The sequence below is a fragment of the Sitophilus oryzae genome, unplaced genomic scaffold (genome assembly GCF_002938485.1).
Source record: "Sitophilus oryzae breed Bouriz unplaced genomic scaffold, Soryzae_2.0 scaffold_562_pilon_pilon, whole genome shotgun sequence".
Classification (NCBI taxonomy): domain Eukaryota; kingdom Metazoa; phylum Arthropoda; class Insecta; order Coleoptera; family Curculionidae; genus Sitophilus; species Sitophilus oryzae.
The window spans coordinates 472,153-492,607 of NW_022147154.1; the positions used below are offsets into that span (position 1 = coordinate 472,153).

A 20,455-nucleotide genomic window follows, 5' to 3' on the forward strand; every position below is an offset into this window, starting at 1 on the left:
ACTCGATATATTTTCGGCTCCGCACATGCCAGTCTCGGGATACCATACAAAATCAATATTAATGTGCTATAGCATATTGGAAATTTATTTTGTAACCCTATATGAATTGTATTGAATTATTTAAGTAATTTTAAGCGAAATGCATGTGGTATTATTGCATTATGAAGACGTCAATCACATTAAAGTGTAGACGAAACATTAACTACTGATATTCGTATATAGATATGCTAACCAAACTAAACATACAGTGTATGCTAAAAAAAGTAATAAAGTTGTATTTTTTTTAAATTGTAACCGCCATTTTTGTTTGCATAATTGGATTCAGTATAAAATTCTGAATATACAGTATGTCCCCGAATTGTCTTTACAAGAGAAAAAACCTTTTTATTATTGACATTTCGAGAAAAATGCATTCTTCATAAAAAAATTTTGCTTGTTCTAAAATTAATAATAAAAACGCGTTTCTATGCTAATATAATTTTGTTTTCATTCATTGATAGATTGTTATTGATAGATTTTTAATTAACATCATATTGTTTGCTGTTCTAAAATGTTAAAGAAGCACAAGAACTATTTAGTTCAATGCTACGGAAAGGGTGATAATAGCTATCGGAATATGTGATACTTTAACAAGAGCAAAACGACGTCAATCAAAATTAATAATAACGAAAAATAAATTTCTTGCAGTTTTTAGGTATATAATAAAATTATATAAGAGTTCCTTGCCTTGAACTGCTAATATAGAAATTAATTCCACGCTGTGTTCGACATAATGTGGATCAACCTGCTCTCACTACCGGTGTCGGGGCCCTACCCCATCATCAGGTGAGCCTGGGTCGTTTCCACAAAATGTCGAGTTAGTTAATTATTAGCAGTTCAAGGCAAGAAACTCTTATATAATTTTATTATATACCTAAAAACTGGCAAGAAATTTATTTTCCATTATATAATTTGGGGTAGCCGAAAAAATCCTTTATTTACTATCGATAGTTGTCCCTCGGTGGTACGAAAGTACTACCATTGCACACAGGCCGCTATCTCGCGATGCGGGACTTAATATCTTACCGCTACTTTACGACAAGTCGTATTTATATACTATGCGTTGTGCTCGATATTTTGTGGAGATGACCCAAGCTCACCTGATGATGGGGTAGGGCCCCGAAACCGGTAGTGAGAGCAGATTGATCCACACTATGACAAACACAGCGTAGAATTAAATTTCTATATCAGCAGTTAAGTGGCAAGAATCCTTATATAATTTTATTATATACCTATACTGCAAGAAATTTGTTTTCTATTTTATAATTTGGCTTGCCTGAAAAAAAAGCCTTTTACCATCTTTTTACTATCGATAGTTGCGCCTGGGTGGTACGAAAGTACTACCATTGCACGCAGGCCGCTATCTCCCGTTCGGGACTTAATATCTAACCGACACTTTCTGACAAGTCAGAATTAACTATCTCTGCGCTGTGCTCGACATTTTGTGGAAACGATCCAGGCTCACTTGATGATGGGGTAGGGCACCGAAACCCGTAGTGAGAGCAGGTTGATCCACATTATGTCGAACACAGCGTGGAATTAATTTCTATGTTAGGAGTTCAAGGCAAGAAACTCTTATATAATTTTATTATTAATAATAACTATACATATTTAAGAATGCAATCGAAATTATACAGGGCGAGTCTTAAATAAGTGCGAATATTTTTAGGGGTAGTATATTTCGACCCCAGAAACACAATTATTATGAGGTGTGTTTCGCGATTTTTTTTTAAATTTGGAATATTTTCTTAGCTTTTACTTAAAAAAACATAATTTATTGATTGATGAAGACCCAGTGATTCTCAAAATTTAGACAAAAAACATTTTTTTTTGTACATTTTTTAAAGAAAAATAACTCGGTTAAAGAGGAAATATGTTTTTTTTATCGAGATCTACCAGTCCTGAAAATATTTGCACTTATTTAAGACTCACCTTGTATTACCAGAGAATATTATATTACCATAAAATCGAAAAAAAATCAACTATATTTTCATGTTTTTTTTTTTATAACGATATGGATATTTGGAAAAGCATAAACGGCATTAATCATTTTAGCACAAGCAAATTTTTTTATGAAGAATGCATTTTTCTTAAAATATCAATAATAAAAAAGTTTTTTTTTCCTCTTGTAAAGACAATCCAGGAACATGCGGTAGTAGGTACACTATGTTTATTTAAAGAAATATGTGGTGTTGCCATGCTATTTCTTATTTGATAAAATTTTACTTAGAAAGAGTATATCTGAAAAGTGGTAAAAACCCGAAGTGAACTTAACATTATTAATCTTACCTATATTTTTCTAAACACTTTTTTAGAACACCTTGTATACAACAAAAGAATTTCAGAATAAGCATCTGTATAATGCCACGTAACATTTATATTCAACTTTTTTTTCATATCTTTGTCCACAAGGACGATATTGGACTTCCTCGCACTAATAGACCACTCGGTATATTTATAGAAAATTTTAGTGCAATGTCTAGTGCAAACTTTTACATTTTGAAAGCGTATCATTAGAATCCTCTTATCCTGCGAACCGTGTGTCTCCTATATCTCCTCTGAGCACAAAATCTTCAACTACTCTGACGGTATCCGACAATTTAAAATTACGACCGCTTATTAGACGCCTAACAAGCGTGGTAAAAAGCTCCCGGCTATAAAATGGGGGCCTAAAACCGCTTTTGTGAATATTGCTGGAAAATAGTCAATTGCAGGGGCCTCCTTTTCGGCTTTCCTCCGGTTATGGTTACTTACTTGCTCTTTGAGGGTTTCTATTTTTATGATAGAGAAAGATTTGCTTCTTTTGATAAAGGAGTGTGCAGCATGGGAATCTGTTAGAATATTTTATGATATGACATCATTATAAAGCAACATTAAATTGAGACGTAAATCAAAACTAACGAACGGAAATTTAACATATGGATTTTCTAGTATCTGATTTGCCAATAACTGCATCTCCAAATTAATATACTCTATTTTATTATCTCAGGTAAGATTTCGACAGACGATGACAGAAAAAAAGCAGATGACCTCCATCCCAATCTATTTAATTGACTAAAAAAAGTTTCTAATATTTTTGACCCATTTATAAACTATGGATGGGTTTATATATAATTATAGTCTTATTGGTTTATTTAAAAAATGAAAGATCATATTTCAATATTATTGGTTTGACGGAACGATGAACGACAAACGGATGCCGATGCGTATGAACTCGACTTAAGATTTTTGAGGCTTGTCAAACATATGTCAAACTGTTGCCAAATTATAGGTTCTAATTTTGTGTCAAATTATGTCAAATAGAAATGATAAATATTTTGCATTTCGCATTTTGGACTGTGTTATTACGACGTGTGTTTCGTGTTTTTGAAATTATGTGGAGGAAAACTCGAAGGAAAATTAAGTGTTTACCCAGACCTTAGTTTACAGTTAATATTTGGTGCCTAGAGACTGCCAGAGGCCACGGCCAGAGAGTTATATTAACCACAAATAAAGTTTATATACCATCTCGTATATGGTATCAAAAACAGTAATATCTGTAAATAATAATATCAGACGATAGGAAAATAATAAATTTTAGTACTGCAGAGAGATAATATCAAAAGATACTGGTTTAAAAAAATTAAGATTAAAGTTAATTAATCAACTTTTAAGGTATAAAATTCAGTAAGTGTTATTATTAGGTTATTATTATTACAGTTGAGGGTTGGAACCTTTGGTGTTAAACAGCAAAATAAAAACACTAAATCACCACAATGATGCTAACATGGTTAGCGAAACGCGCGTCCAGTGTAAAAGTAAAAGTGTTTTGGTGTATTGTGGTGATTTAGTGTTTTTATTTTGAGGTTATTATTAATAAAATATTTTGTTGTATTTATTCTTTTTCAATATTAAATTTTTATTATTTGTATATAAGTTATATTGATAAATGTAATAATCAATGCAGGAAGTTGCTTGAGCTTGAAAGTGAGAAATCTTTTTTATATTTTTTTTTTGGTATGTGGTGTTTTGTTTAAAATACACCCTTGCTTGTTTTGAATTAACACATACCGTAATTTTTTTTAATAAAATTAGCGATGGGAACTATCGAATGAATTAGACTATCCAGTGGTTACTGAATGAATGATTTCAACTATCGAATGGTTTTATTCGAATAAAATCATTCATTCATTTGTATACTAAAGCATATGTGACAACCTCGCCGTACAACTAAATGGTTATCGTTGAGCCACGACTATCGAATGCTTTTGATAAATGAAATTTAGTATTCGTTTGATTTTTGTGTACGTCAGTGCATTATTAGTTCTTCCAAATTTTTATATCTTCACCTTATAAATACTGTGCCATTTTTGCGTTTATTAAAATATCTAAAATACTAAAATAGTAGTTTTTTTAATTGACGATTGTGTGCGTGTGCAGGTGTCAAAATTTTTCCGAAAATTTGTGTGATTTTCCGTAGCCCGATCTTTCAATTATTTTATTTTATATGGTATATATGGTCTATTTTTTAATGGGAAATTTTGAGAAGTAGCAATTTTTAAGAGAGATGAGATGAACTTAGAATTAATTTTAAAAATAGATATTTGTATTTTAGATGTTTTAATAATACGAATTAGTTGAACTTAATAATCATATTTAAGTAATGTGGTTAAGTAAATGGTTATCGAACTCAAACTATGGGGTGTGAAAATTAAATTGAAAGTTTTACACGTGCCAATTTAAAAAAAAGTTAACGATGTTTGTATTTTGTTTATGCTAATTCTCTTACATGTAGTTTTTTGCGAAGAATTATTTCATTTATTTTTTAAAGTAAATGCCACTAAAAATAAATATTATTTTTAAATAGTAATATAAAGTACCTAATATAAATAATTTTGATTTCTAATTTTTTATTTATATTTTCCTTCCATTACACTGCATTAAGAAAATTAATAAATGTTTATATTTCATGATTTTAAAGTTTGTTGTTAATATAACAAATTAGTTCTGTAATTATTATTATTTAATAAACCAACGTTGCCAAAAAATTTAAAGACTATATTATTTTTAAATAGAATCTAATATAAATAATTTTGACATCTAATTTGTTGTTTATATTTTGCTACTACGTAAAAAAATGTTTATATTAAATTATTTTAAATTTTGTTGTTAATAGGTATAACAAATTATTACTGTTAACAAATTATTACTATTATTTTTATTAAACCAGTCTTTCCTTAAAAACATTAAAAATCATTTTCCTACATCCAAAATAGCAAGTATTATTGCAGTGTAACAACAGAATATTAATAAAAAATGCAAAATATATAGACATACTATCCCTAACTAACTAAAGCCAAACAATAATATACTTTGCTAATACCAACTAATACCAATATATGGCAACAGCGCCCTTCATAATGTATTTTCTGTGTAAATACTAGCACCTCAATAAACAAAATAATGTGTCCTTATCTTTATATGACTCCGCAAAAAATCAAAGATGCCGGCTTCTTTCATAGCATTGCCACCGACCGCTGTCGGGTTTCTCGGAAAGAAACCTACGTCGCCGGGCGACAACTAAAATCCAGTTAATATTTTATTATAATCGATCCTAACGAATAAATGAATTTCATAAATGAATGAATTTTATAAATGAATGGTTTTTGCTGCCGAATAACTAGAATACAATATTTCAAGGCAGATGACGCATCTATTCGATAATTTTTATTCGAATAGTTTTCAACGAATGTTTTTTTACTAGCTATCGAATTATTCGAATGAATTGCAACTATCGAATGTTTCGATAGTATTCATTCGATAGTTCCCACTACTAAATAAAATAACTCGATTAATTTTTTTCAGATTTATACATTTTTTTCACAATATTTTGAAGTAATCACTTGTCACTCAAATTTTAAATATAATAATTTTCTGCTATGCGTTCCAATAAAGATTCCAATTGAACCCACTTATTTCTTGGTAAAATAAAATAAACTACTTTGAAAGTAAAATGACAGACACATCTATCAGTGTCAAGGATCTTGTCGTTGGACAGACTATAATTGCAAATAGCAAACAATGATATACCGTGTAGTAGCATCGAAACACGGGACATAGGAAATAGGAAATCCCATGTAAATTTCGAAATTATTATTTTTTTTGTTTACAAGAATTTTAGGTACCAAATTGATTTTGTTTAAAACAATTATTATTATGACTTTCACCACTTCCGAAAAAGTTAAGATGATTAAATAGCATTTTGTTGGAAATAGTATCCGTGCTGTTTCGGATATATTAGCACCTCGTTATCCTGACAAACCTATACCAAATAAGTCAACGGTTCACAGAATAATCCATAAATTTGAAACAAAGGCACGGCATTAAGCAAATGTGAGTTTCATAACAAACGGGAAGAAAATAATGATTTTAATATATTTCTTTATGCTGAAGAAAACAAAACATACCTCCCGTCTCCTGGGGGAGGCAATAGGAAAAGACCACAGTATTATTCTTTGGACATTTATGATTACTAGCTATTACAAGAAGAAATTGGGCGACCTTTAGAAGAAGTCTTCCATGAAGATCAGGAGATCTGGTTTCCAATGGATGGTTGTACATTCTCTTATAATTATTATAGAATGTTTGCAGGATATCGCACTAATAATTGGCCTTCTAGATCTCTGGTTTTATTATTGGCTGTGAATAGTCTTTTTTTAAAATTTTATTAATTAGTTTAGTTGTTTAATAAAGTTCATAAAGTTACAAATATTTCGATTATTCCTTGAATTATTGTTGATGTACATATGTGGTATGAGCTAGGCCACGAGAGCATTTTAGTAATGTGTAGTAAACAAACCATATACCGCAAATACTATACTCAACTCAACTAATTGTTTTGTAAATGATCAGAAATGATTTAGAAATAAAATAATCACCCTTTCCAAACCACAGAAATTCTTGAAAACAAAATGTGACATCGAAGTGATAATGACAAAATTAGCTTTCTCAATAATATGTAGCTTTTCTCTTGACAAACAACATTTAAATGTCAATTTCGAATAAAACGAAATTCTAGGCGAAAGTACAACTTTAACGCCTCTTCAAAAAAGTCTAATACAACTTTTGCATAAAATCATCTGGGGCAATAATATTTGACCGTTTCAAAATTGACATGGGATTTCCTGTGTCCCGTGTTCCAATGCACCACACAGTATAGTAAAACTAATTATTTGCCCAGTTAACTGTATATTCCTCAGAAACACGTTCCCCCATTATTCTAGGAGATAGTAATAATAAATCAGTTCTTTATTTTTACCCCGACTTTGGAATTTACGTGTGATTGGTATTGCAATAGCAATTTCTGTCGTCGAAAGATATAAATAGCCCGCTGTATCGTTTTCGCGACAATAATACTCGATACAGCCCTCGAAAACCAATCCCCAATCAAAAGTAATTCAATTCAATCGCTCACAGTTTTTTTCCTACCCCAACTGTCATATTTCTCATAAATTTTCTTTTATATCCCACATACGAACATTCCGAAACTTTTATCAAGGCATTTATCAAATATCCGCTAATTTCTGTTGATAAATATCCTATCTAAAAGGAAAAACAACCCCCATAAATTAAGGTTAGCGGCGTACGGTATAAGGGGGTGGATTTGACGCCTCTAAATTAGGAGCCTGTCGCGTGCAGGCAGGCCTACAAAACTTTTAGCAGAGAGGACTTAAAATGGGTTTGTTTAATTCAACCCACGTGTAGCTCTGATTGATATGCTGTATATATTTTTATGCACCTTGCATACTAGGATCGGCAAGCGATATGGTTGGGTCGAGATTTCCGTATGTAAGAAGAGTACAATGGCATTTATAATATGATCATACAATTATATAATTATAATACAAAGAGAGAACAGTAAAAACGTTGCCAAACGTATGAAATAAACCGAGTAAGGCGCGATTCGCGTGTTTAATGTCGAGACAGTGCGGCTCGACGTGACGATGAAAACCGTTGACGTTCTATTAAAAATAAAACAAGTAGACAAGTAGTTTCCGTTGGATTAACGCAGCAGTGTTTACAAAAAATAACTATTTTATTTTGTATATTTTCCTGCAGTGCCGAAATACCCATATAGGATTTTTTTGGAGAGATGAATCCGCCACATAGGTATATACATTTTTTATATGGTGTTGTTTAAATACATCTCAGTTTATTTAATAGAGATTATCTCTTTTCGGCTTATTTTCCTTTTAATTTACGCGCATTTTCAACAAACATCTACAAAACAGTTATAGAATTAACTACTATTTACTCTAGAATACCCTTTATAACTCCTGATTAACGTGCTTTCATACTTAACAGAATTGTGTATGCCGGATCTGCTAATGGAGCCTCGTCTACTTCAGCTTAATATCTCACAGTTAGCCGCATCAAAAAGCCACCACCAGCCCGCCGTAAAATGAATGTTTAACTTGTCATAACAGATGCGAAAACGTAATATGGCTCCGGGATCCATCCTACAATGAGATAGAGCGCCCCTATTGTATGTTTATATTTAATTAGGGTTGTTTGCGTTCGCCGCCAAAGCAAGGCCGTGTGCCCTTGCAGCCATTCGCCGCACTACAAAAGACGCCAACTTTCAGATAAAAAGTCCGCCAGTGGATGAATAACCGGCTGCTTTATATCCCAGCCCGTATCCCGTTTCAAAAGCAGAAAGTCCATCAGATTGCGATTGTCATTAATTCTAAATCCATTTAATTTAAGGCAATCTAAATTTTCCAAGCGAATTAGTAATCGAGATTCTATTTGTTCCACACCAAGTTTTCTTAATTCAGTCGATTTTTGTTTGTTGGTGACTTAATAGTTATTTACAGTACAAGTGTGTTTATGAACATGAGTGTTGTTAGAGATTACAACGAGTGTTGTAATCATGTTTAAACGCACGTGTCACGTACAACGTTTTATATAAAAATAAGAAAATGCTGTTTTAATTTTCCTTTATTAGTCGCCCACCTTTAACTATGACATTTGTCACATTTTTTTCATTATAATTGTGGGGAATTGTTACCTGCTTTAGACTATAGTAACAAACGTTGTTTATCAAGTAGGGAGTTTTTTTTTGAAAAGTCAGTTTGCCCTGTCAAGTAAACGCGAGCACTTTTTGCCCAGAAAAATCATTTTAAAAATTACGATGAGCGATTCCGAAAGTCTCCCTTCAGATGTAGAAGTTGCCGCAGTACGTGTCACGGAACCATTATTGCCGGAAGAGTCGCGATCAAATTATGAAAAAACCTACAACCAGTTTTTGACATGGTGTGATGACAAAAAGGTGAAAAATCAATGCAATGAAAAAGTAATTTTAGCATATTTTGAAAATCTTGTATGAAAATACAGCGCATCAAGTCTATGGACGTTTTATTCTATGTTGCGAGCCACAAAGAAAACAAGAAAATTGTTGCGCAGCACGTTTTGGGATGCCAGGCCGAGTGCGAGCCAAACCGATCAACAGCCCAATCTATTTCAGTTAGACCTTCACTATTATCATCGTCATCATCATCAGGAATTGTTTTGAAGAAGTGTAAAAAATGTGTTATTAATATTTATAATAATTAGTAGTATAGGAATTTGTATCAAAAATTAATATATTTAGATGTTCGTAGTTGTTTTTCATTATTATAAAAACTAGTTGTGTTATAGTGGCATAACACCACTAGTTGTGTTATGAATCTCATAACGTAACTGAAATACTAAAAAAATAGTGATGTAAAAACGTTATAACTAAACGGTTGTAGATAAAAAAATAAATTAACAAAATTGGAAAATCGATGAGTCTATTTTTGAGGGAAAATACGTATTTTGACCCTAGATCATATATACTCACGTGGATGCATACACGCCATACGATTAGCATAAAGAACGATGTCTCCAACATCACGACATGCCATTTTCAAACTGTTTTTCAAACCTTCTTTATTGCACTTATGAAACGTTAATAGATTGGTCATTTCCGAGGACCTTATTTTGCGCCATGCGCATTAAAAGTTGCACGTATTTCCAAAATAATCACAATTTTATACGGTTTAGAAAGTACAAGTTACACATTGTTGTGGAAACCAACTTTTCATTGTCATCATATTGTCATAATCTTGTCATAATCACATGTCATAATCTTATTTCCATTGTGTAACCATAGAAATCCCGTCAAAATATATAATTGTTTTGGGTCGCGACCGTTGTACGCGATCTGGCGCTGCTATAGGGGTTGCTAAGAACAACCGCAAACAATAACAGGAATCATTTTTTCTTGTCAAAGTCAGAATCTTCAAAAATTATAAAATCTTTTAAAATTTAAACCCCCTCATTGAAAAAATACCGAAAAGTGTTTAAAGCGTCAATTCTCAAAGTAATTATCGCTATCTTGTGAGTTTAATTTAAATTTTACTTACTCAAACCCGTGGTAATTGTGAAAAAGTGGCATTAAAAACTTAAAAAGCTGTGCTGTAAGCTGTGAACTGCAAAAACCATCGTGGATCGTGGCATAACGTCACGTCGGTTTCCCATGTCGGTTTCCAACGTTCCATTGGTATTTCATACATGTCCTTATATAAAATAAAGTTTCTTGTATGCAACACACTGTATTTTATTTATAAAATTAAAAGAAAATAATAATAAATTTGAATAAATAATATTTGGCGATATAATTCCGAAAAAAGCCGAACCGCTCCGAAATTTTCAAAAGCTTTGGGTCGCGACCGTTGCAAGAATAGCGCCAAATAGTGTTTACATTGTCCTTTATGGCTTTCGACTATGCATTGTGTAACGCTTCATTTTTATGCATCCGTTGTCCGACGATACGATGATACGATATTAATTTTATTGGTTGAATTTAAAGACTTCAGTCGGTTAGAAACGGTTAACCAATCGAAGCCTTTAAATTCAACCAATGAAATTAATATCGTATCAACGTATCGTCGGACAACGGATGCATAGAAATCAAGCTTAGCGACGCTTGATTTTTGCGTTTTTTATTTTAAAAATTGTATTAATACTGTAGTAATCGCTAATTGTAGTAATCGATAAAAGAGTAATATTTTATCGATCGCTTTTATATAGCCAAGGATGCAAGTTAATTTTAAGTTTGTGCAATTATATTTCTATTTTTTTCGTTGGACTTTTTAAATGCTCGTAAAACTTACTAGAAAGTGTTTGGTGTATGGAAGTTCTAATAAAGGTTAATTTATTAACCTTTATGTAAACCAATACACGGGTTTAAATAGCGAGTACACGAAAAAATGTATTTTAATATTATTTAAAAATGTTGTGGAAATTCTAAAAAAAAATAAAAATGTAAAGCTTTTAATATCTTCAGAAGGTCTAACGTGGATTATAATTTATTACTGAAGCTAATAAAACTTTTTAGATTAGTAATAACACGTTCGGCGTCGGCTGCTTCAACTACGGTAGCGATCATAGTTTTATGTACCGGTTTTGCTAGTTGGAACTTTCTCTAGGGCTATTTGGACTGTAACAAATTTTTTTAAAGATACATTATTTCAATTTAAGAACACGTCCAAAAAAAATTAAACATTAGTTGTTTAAAAAGTAATATACTATTAATATTGATTACATTATACAGGGTTGTTCACCACATACGACACGGAGTATTGTGGCTAAACGATGATATTTTTACAAATTGTAAGTTTGTGGTTCGTTGAAGGACTATTAGAACTACAATTTAAAAATATTTTTACAAGATACAGAGTGTCCCAAATAAATAAAAAATATCTAAGTTGTATTTTTTTAAATGGAACACCCTGTATATTATTACATTTTTAGTTTCTGCGATTAAAATAAAGGTAAATTTGATTAAGGTTTATTATACTTAAACCTTACCGTTTTTGAAATATTTTCAATTTTGTGAAATTGCAGTAAAAATTTTAAAGCTTCATTTCTCCAAGGGTATCAATGTTTTTAATACTAAATATTTAATGAAGTTTATTTATTGATCAGTTATTGTGTTGCAATAATAAAATAATACTACCTTATACAGAGTGTCTAAAAATTTATTTTAAATAATTATTAGCTTGAACGGCAATAACTTCTTTAATTTAAATGGAATGCCCTCTATTTTAGGAGAATCAGATGCACAATTAAATTGTCTATCAAATTGTATTATACCATTTTTTACCTATCCCTTCAAGTTTTCGTAGAAAATGCATTTTCTTTCAATTTAGACCTCATTTATCAATATATCCATGGAATATTGACATTTTAGATTGTTTTTAAAGCAACAAATGTACAAAATGTACAGACTAGTAATATTATCGTTTTTAGCAAAACGATAATATTACTAGCCTATTTGTATACAAAAAGAAAACTATTTAAATCTTTATAAAAGAGTATACCATTAATTAAATATAACACCATTATTTCCGCCCATATACTAATTAATTACATACTTAATTGTGTTCGTTAATAAATTATTATAAATAAATGTGGATTTGAGTCAGAAATCAATATAATAATAAGTTATCAAATTAAAGTCTCAGTTGTTATAAATAAGCATTTATTAAAAAATGAAATATCATTTTTAAGGTGTTACTTTTTACCACACTGTCTAATGCCCATACAAAATTCAGTTTTTTAGTATTTGGAGCAATTATTATTAATCAACGCAAACAGTCAATTAATGTAGTTTGAATACTGGAATCATATTAATTGATCCTCTTTAACAAATATTTAAACAGTTTTTTTTATTTTTTAATGAAATAAACGAATTATATCGACAATATTAGTATATGTACTCTTTAAAAATTTGGTACATCTTTAAAAATAATCTAAAATGTCAATAGTCCATGGGTATATTGATAAATAAGTTCTAAATTACAAGAAAATGCATTTTCTACGGAAACTTAAAGAGATAGGTAAAAAATGGTATAATATAGTTTGATAGACAATTAAATTGTGCATCTGATTCTCGTAAAATATAGAGGGTATTCCATTTAAATTAAACAAGTTATTGCCGTTTGAAGCTAATAACTATTTAAAATAAATTTTTAGACACTCTGTATAAGGTAGTATTATTTTTATTATTGCAACACAATAACTGATCAGTAAATAAACTTAAAATTAAAATTTTTACTGCAATTTCACAAAATTGAAAATATTTCATAAACGGTAAGGTTTAAGTATAATAAACCTTAATCAAATTTACCTTTATTTTAATCGTAAAAACTAAAAATGTAATAATATACAGGGTGTTCCATTTAAAAAAATACAACTTTGATATTTTTTACTTATTTGGGACACTCTATATCTTGTAAAATTATTTGTAAATTGTACCTCTAATATTAATTATCTTGACTTATTATCTTGACTTATTATTATGCAGGTGTAAGAATAGTTAAAGAAATAAAATGCTTTAATAATTATTAAATTAGTGTAATTAGTTATACTATATATAGATCAAGTTTGAAAGTGAAAATATGTGATTTTATTTTATTTATGGATTACATTTATTTACATTTGAAAAAATATATATCTACTCATATCTTACGAATATGTAAAGTCCGTTTATGTCAAAGGAATAGTCCTTCATCGAACCCAAAACTTACAATTTGTAAAAATCTCATCGTTTAGCTACAATACTCCGTGTCGTATGTGGTGAACAACCCTGTATTAATTCTATCCTCATAGTAGATCCCTATTTGATTTTTTCATTATGTAAAGGGCACTTTGTTTACTCATTTGTTTCGTCGAACTGCCTGAATACATTTTTGATTTTGATCAAATCGGTGTGATAAAGCTGAGAAGTTGTAAAATGTTATTCCGAGAGAGTTGTATTGAGTTGTTATTGCACCCAGCAAACACTGCATCTTTATACCTCTAAAAATAAATGAGGAACCCTGTAAAACACACGAAAATGGGACACCCTGTACAATCTTTTCTTTGAACCCGTCTCTGCCATTCAACTAAATCTTGAACTTGTTGGTATACGTAAATCTTTGGTAAGAATTACGCCAAAGCAGCAGCCCGCGTCTCATTAGATGTTTAGAAAGGGTTCTTAGCTATGTGTACGCTCAAAAGGATAACAAAGCGTTTAAATTGTTTAACAGCTTATGCTCCTGACTTCTCCTTCTGCACGTCAAAAGGGTTTAAGAATGTGTAAATGCCGCTGAATATTGTGCAAAGTTAACTGGGGCGTGGTACGGAGACTGTTTTGTAGCGACGATATGCCTTTGAACTCTACCACAAAATCACCTTCAGTGCTGCGTAGAATGTTTAATACGAATTCTGTAAAGTATCTAGAAAATTAAGGTAAACGGGTATATATTCTTTTTATTGATATCTATTTAAGGGAGTACTTTTTCAAATTTATATAAAATATTATTAGAATAAACATTGTAATATGTACACTGGGATGCCAAAAAAAACGTAACCGAAAGAATCTTCCTCTAGTTTAATGTATTATATTTTTTAAATCAGTTTCTTATAAGCTTCTGTACTTGGCTTATTATATAGGGTTAATCGAAAGATTGTTGTTTAACATAACTTTAAAACACTCTTGCATGGTGTGGTTTCTCGGGTTATTCTCGGGCTATTCTCGGGCTATTGCATGGGACCACTGCATGTAATAGAAGGAACAATGGATCGCTATGTATTGGACATCTTAAAGAAAGTGATGATTCCGTTTGCTGATTATAATTTGAATTTAACCTGGATATTTCAGCAAGATAATGATCCAAAGCATAAATCGAAAGTCTTACAAGAATGGGTTTTGTTTGAACAAATTAGGGTTATGGACTTTCCAGACCTTACCCCCAAAGTCCAGACCTTAACCCCATTAAAAACCTGTGGGTGGAACTAGATCGCCGGATAAGGCGAAGTCACATTAGCAATAAGAAAGATTTAATAAGAATTTTTGAAAGAGGCCTGGAATTCATTTGGACCAGATACCGTGAGAAAACTATTGGACTCCATGCCAAAGCGATGTCGTGAACTTATAGCTAATCACGGTTACTCTACCCATTATTAATTTTATTAGGTTAGCAACAACTATGTACTTGTAATTTTTATAATAATTTTTAGTTTCTCTATTTTTGTATCTATATTTTCTTATTTAACTGAATAAAATCTTAAGTTTTCGTGAGACATGTGATTATTTCATTTAAATAAGAACTATTTAAGTATCTTTAATTTTAACAATGCATAAAATGGCCTCAGTCCCTGCGTTAACAAAAATGACACAATTTTAAAAAGTTTCTCTACGTTTGTCCCATAGGTATATAGAATACATTTTTCTATAGCCTTTAATATGCTAAATATTAAAACTTGGCAATCAAATTGTTTCAAAAACACTAACAAACTTCTACAAAAATGGTTTTTAATGGAAATTTCGAAATAAAGCCTCAAGCAAAATAAAATTTAAATCGAAGACAATTTCGAATTCGAGACGAATTTTTTGCCACTATTTTCCGTAACCTAATTTATAAACAAATTTGCATGTTAGAGATACGAACGGTATCCAAAAGTTTGAATAGAGGCATTTAAAATTCGATCAAACCTATTTAATTCAGCATTTGGTCCCGGATGACGGTCTGTTTTCTATATTTTCTTTTATAGCCGGAAAAAAGCAATTAAATCAAATGGGGCTTTAATTACCGTCAACTTCGTCGTTTAATATTCCATATTTAAAACCTTTTCCAATGAGAAAATAAATTCCAGTTGAAATGATTCAGTAAATACGTGAACAAAACACATTTAACTGTAATATCGATTCGTACCAGTATGATAATCCGGTTAAAGGCTCATTAACTTATTATATTATAGTATTACAATATATTTAGTAAAGAGAGAGTTATAGGTATTTACTTTGAGAAACACCCCACTGTAGTATTGAGCAATAAAAAGAATTGGAACTTTGAAAAAGACCATACCATAACGTAGTGTACAGATGCTTCCAAATCCAAAGCAGGAACAGAGAATATTTGGGCCGAAAACTAAATACTCCGAGGACCTACTCCAGCAATCTTCAGGTAGAAAACAACTTATCTTAGATAAGAGCTATGGGAATCAAGAAATAGCCATTTTATCCGATAGTCAAATAGCATTAAAAACAATCAACCCAGTAACCATCAAATTGAAGTTGGTCAAAGAATGCATAGAGAAGCTGAACAAATTATAGGCAAAGAAAATAAAGAAAGTAATGTCCTCTTACTCTGATTGCTAGCCCACCAAGGGATAAGAGGTAATGAAAAAAGGAAACGATCTCGCTAGAAGAGGAGTGAACACTCCACTAACTGAATCAGAACAGTTCTGCTTCCCAAGTGGAAATCAACTTAAAGCAAGAACCTGGAAGGCTCCATCCGTAACCTGGAATGGGAATTCTCCAACGGTCTAAGATACTCGAAGAAATTTCTCAGACATACGACCGAGAGAAATCAAAGAGACTTTAATTGATTTAAGAGTAAGAACAATATTCATTGAGATTGTCACGGGGTTTTTAACAGGACATTCTCCTCAAAACAACGGCAAAGGCAGATTCTGTGGTAAAAATAATAATAAAACGACAGAATCCCTAATCACTAAGTGCGTCCAGACGACAACCATTCATGCCATAAACTTTGGTACGACATAATATATCGGAGATGGAGAACTAACCTCTATAAAACCGTCTCAGATACTGGCTTTTGTGAAAGTTCTGAGACTGTAAGATGAGTTATAACCCAAGAAAGGAGGACACAATAGATCTATAAGGTCGCGGTGATTAACTCTCCCTCTCACATACAATCTCCATTCTATAATTGTTACTACAGTCATAATAAAATTGTAATTTTTTGCAGAATGTCTTAAAATATCCACGCAATGCAGTTGTTCTAATTTTATTTACGTCAAATTCGAGTCACTTAAAAACAGTGCTATTAAAGGAATTTACTTATTTTAAAAAAGCTGATAAAATTGAGTCGATAAGTACAGGACGGTATAAAAAAATTGTGTGTGCACTATGTCCGCATATTTGAAGTGAAAACTAACTAAAAAAATATATATATAGTAAAATTAACAGCTATTAAATTGAAGGATATACAGGGTTGTTCACCACATACGACACGGAGTATTGTAGCTAAACGATTAGATTTTTACAAATTGTAAGTTTTAAGTTCGTTGACGGACTATTAGAACTACAATTTCAAAATATTTTTACAAGATACAGAGTGTTCCAAATAAATAAAAAATATCAAAGTTGATTTTTTTCAAATGGAACACCCTGTATATTATTACATTTATAGTTTCTACGATTAAAATAAAGGTAAATATGATTAAGGTTTATTACACTTAAACCTTACCGTTTTTAAAATATTTTCAATTTTGTAAAATTGCAGTAAAAATTTTAAGGATTCATTTCTCCGAGGGTATCAAAGTTTTTAATGCTAAATATTTACTGAAGTTAATTTATTAATCAGTTATTGTGTTGCAATAATAAAAATAATACTACCTCATACAGAGTGTCTACAAATTTATTTTAAATAATTTCTAGCTTTAAACGGCAATAACTTGTTTAATTTAAATGGAATGCCCTGTATATTTTAGGAGAATAAGATGCACAATTTAATTGTCTATCGAATTGTATTATACAACTTTTTACCTATCCCTTCAAGTTTTAGTAGAAAATGCATTTTCTTATAATTTAGACCTCATTTATCAATATACCCATCGAATATTGACATTTTAGATAATTTTTAAAGCAACAAATGTACAAAATGTACAGGCTAGTAATATTCTCGTTTTTAGCAAAACGATAATATTACTAGCCTATTTGTATGCAAAAAGAAAACTATTTAAATCTTTATAAAAGAGTATACCATTAATTAAATATACCACCATTATTTCCGCCCAAATACTAATTAATTACATACTTAATTTTGATAGTTAATAAATTATTCTTAATTAATGTGGATTTGAATCAGAAATCAATATAATAAATAAGTTATGAAAATGAACGTCTCTGTTGTTATAACAACATTAATTTGTCAAAAAATGAAATATCATTTCTAAGTTGTTACTTTTTACCACACTGACTGTCTAATACACATACCAAATTAATTTTTTGGTGTTTGGAGCAATTATTATTAATCAACGCAAACAGTGAATTAATGCAGTTTGAATACTGGAATCATATTAATTGGTCCTCTTTACCAAATATTTAAACAGTTTTTTTTAATAAAATAATCGAACTATATCGACAATATTAGTGTCTGTACTCTTTAAAAACTTGGTACATCTTTAAAAATAATCTAAAATGTCAGTATTCCATGGGTATATTGATAAATGATTACAAGAAAATGCATTTTGTACGGAAACTTGTAGAGATAGGTAAAAAATGGCATAATACAATTTGATAGACAATTAAATTGTGTATCTGATTATCATAAAATATACAGGGTGTTCCATTTAAATTAAAAAGTTATTGCCGTTTAAAGGTAGTAAATATTTAAAATAAATTTTTAGACACTCTGTATAAGGTAGTATAATTTTTATTATTGCAACACAATAACTGACCAATAAATAAACTTCAGTAAATATTTAGCATTAAAAGCTTTGTTACCCTCGGAGAAAGGAAGCCTTAAAATTTTTACTGCAATTTTACAAAATTGAAAATATTTTGAAAACGGTAAGGTTTAAGTGTAATAAACCTTAATCAAATTTACCTTTATTTTAATCGTAGAAACTAAAAATGTAATAATATCCAGGGTGTTCCATTTAAAAAAATACAACTTTGATATTTTTTATTTATTTGGGACACTGTTTCTTGTAAAAATATTTTTAAATTGTAGCTCTAATAGTCCTTCAACGAACCCAAAACTTACAATTTGTTCATTATTCATGTTGGGGATTTATTTTTAAATTAATGTTAATCGTTAGGCAAACTCAGAGAATATGTATTTCTTTAGAATAATCAAAATTGTTTTACGTAACCAAATTGTCACTCTAAATCGCTGTCTTTTTTTAGACAGATGTCACTTGTCTTGTCATTATTCAATTCATTATTCGAATTCTCAGAATGTTGTTAACAAAAGTTTCATCTTAAAATGAAATTTTAATCAATCACAATTGTTTATCTCCATCATTAACCGGATTAATAATACAGAAATTACAGTTCAATTACAAACAATTCATTATTTACAGTGATTTACAGTAATTTTATTAAATTCTACGAATATTCTCGTTGATTATTGGTTTGAAATGAATATGACAGTGTCCTCCAGTGAAAATGCGAGTTACTAATTCTAAATTTTAATTCTGAGCTGGCAAATGAACTAGAAACTTTAAACGGCGCAGGCGTTTACACGATGCAAGTTTTGTTTGCGAAAATACTTGATTGTAAGTACTTGCAATTGAACATTTTACAATTATTGTATGTTTACACTCGTCAAGTTATTGTGCTAAGAACTATGGATACCACAAAGATTGTTAAACGTGGAGTAAATATTTTATGTCATACGTTAAATGATGAATTGCGTATTTTGTTATAAAGAAAGAAAAATCAAAAAGTAAGAGTATGGGTAGGTCTACCCCCAATTGGGTAGCTGTGACAACACTGCCGCTATCACTTTTCCTCTTGCGCGTTACGACCGTCTCACAGCTGTCATTCAAGGCCTAGTGTCACGGCCTTGAATTTTTACTCCAAACGCGTGTAAAGAATTTTCACTTCAAAAAGAATTTGCCTTGTTCAACCAATGGAAAAAGGATAATAAGGTAGCCTCCATAAACGAGGACGTTCTTTTTGCATAAGTAGTTAGAATATACAGGGTCCGAATTGTATTCCGGAAACTTCGGGAGTATACTCTGCAGATAAAAAGAAGTAAAAACTTCTTATAAATGTATGTCCTAAAATGCTTAGTTTCGGAGATACATGGTGTAGAAATTTCATTTTTATTTCGATTTTTTCCAAATAATTTCTGAAGTGACATCAATATTTGGATGAAAATTGGTTTTTTGACATGAGAAATTTGATTTTGATGTCATTATGACTCCTATTTGTAGAGGGCGCTACATACTGTTTTGAAGAGTAATAAGTTTTTGTCCGTACCTGTATAGAACTGCAAAGATATGCAGTTATGAGTGCAAAAATATACATTTTCGTATTTTTTTACGTAAAAAATGTCTCTCATTATTGACAAAAATAAACATGTTGAGTAGATAGTTAATTGACTAGATAAATTTGGAAAATGTTTATTTTTTTAAATTAATCATAAAATTTTCTTCGAAAATATGATGATTGATGATGGTTTGGCACAAAAACATTTCAAATTTATGATTTCCATCTATTAACTATTTAGTCAACATGTTTAATTTTTGTGAATGATGACAGGTATTGATAATTTCGATTTCAAATATCTCGAGAACTGTTACTCGTAGCGATTTTTATAAAGAGATC

General features: G+C 30.5%; 1 protein-coding gene across 1 annotated transcript in view; it reads right to left on the reverse strand.

The window, feature by feature from the left end:
- LOC115887290 (discoidin domain-containing receptor 2-like) overlaps positions 1-20,455 on the reverse strand; it is a 523,559-nt gene that overhangs the window by 174,447 nt on the left and 328,657 nt on the right. The window lies entirely within an intron of this gene.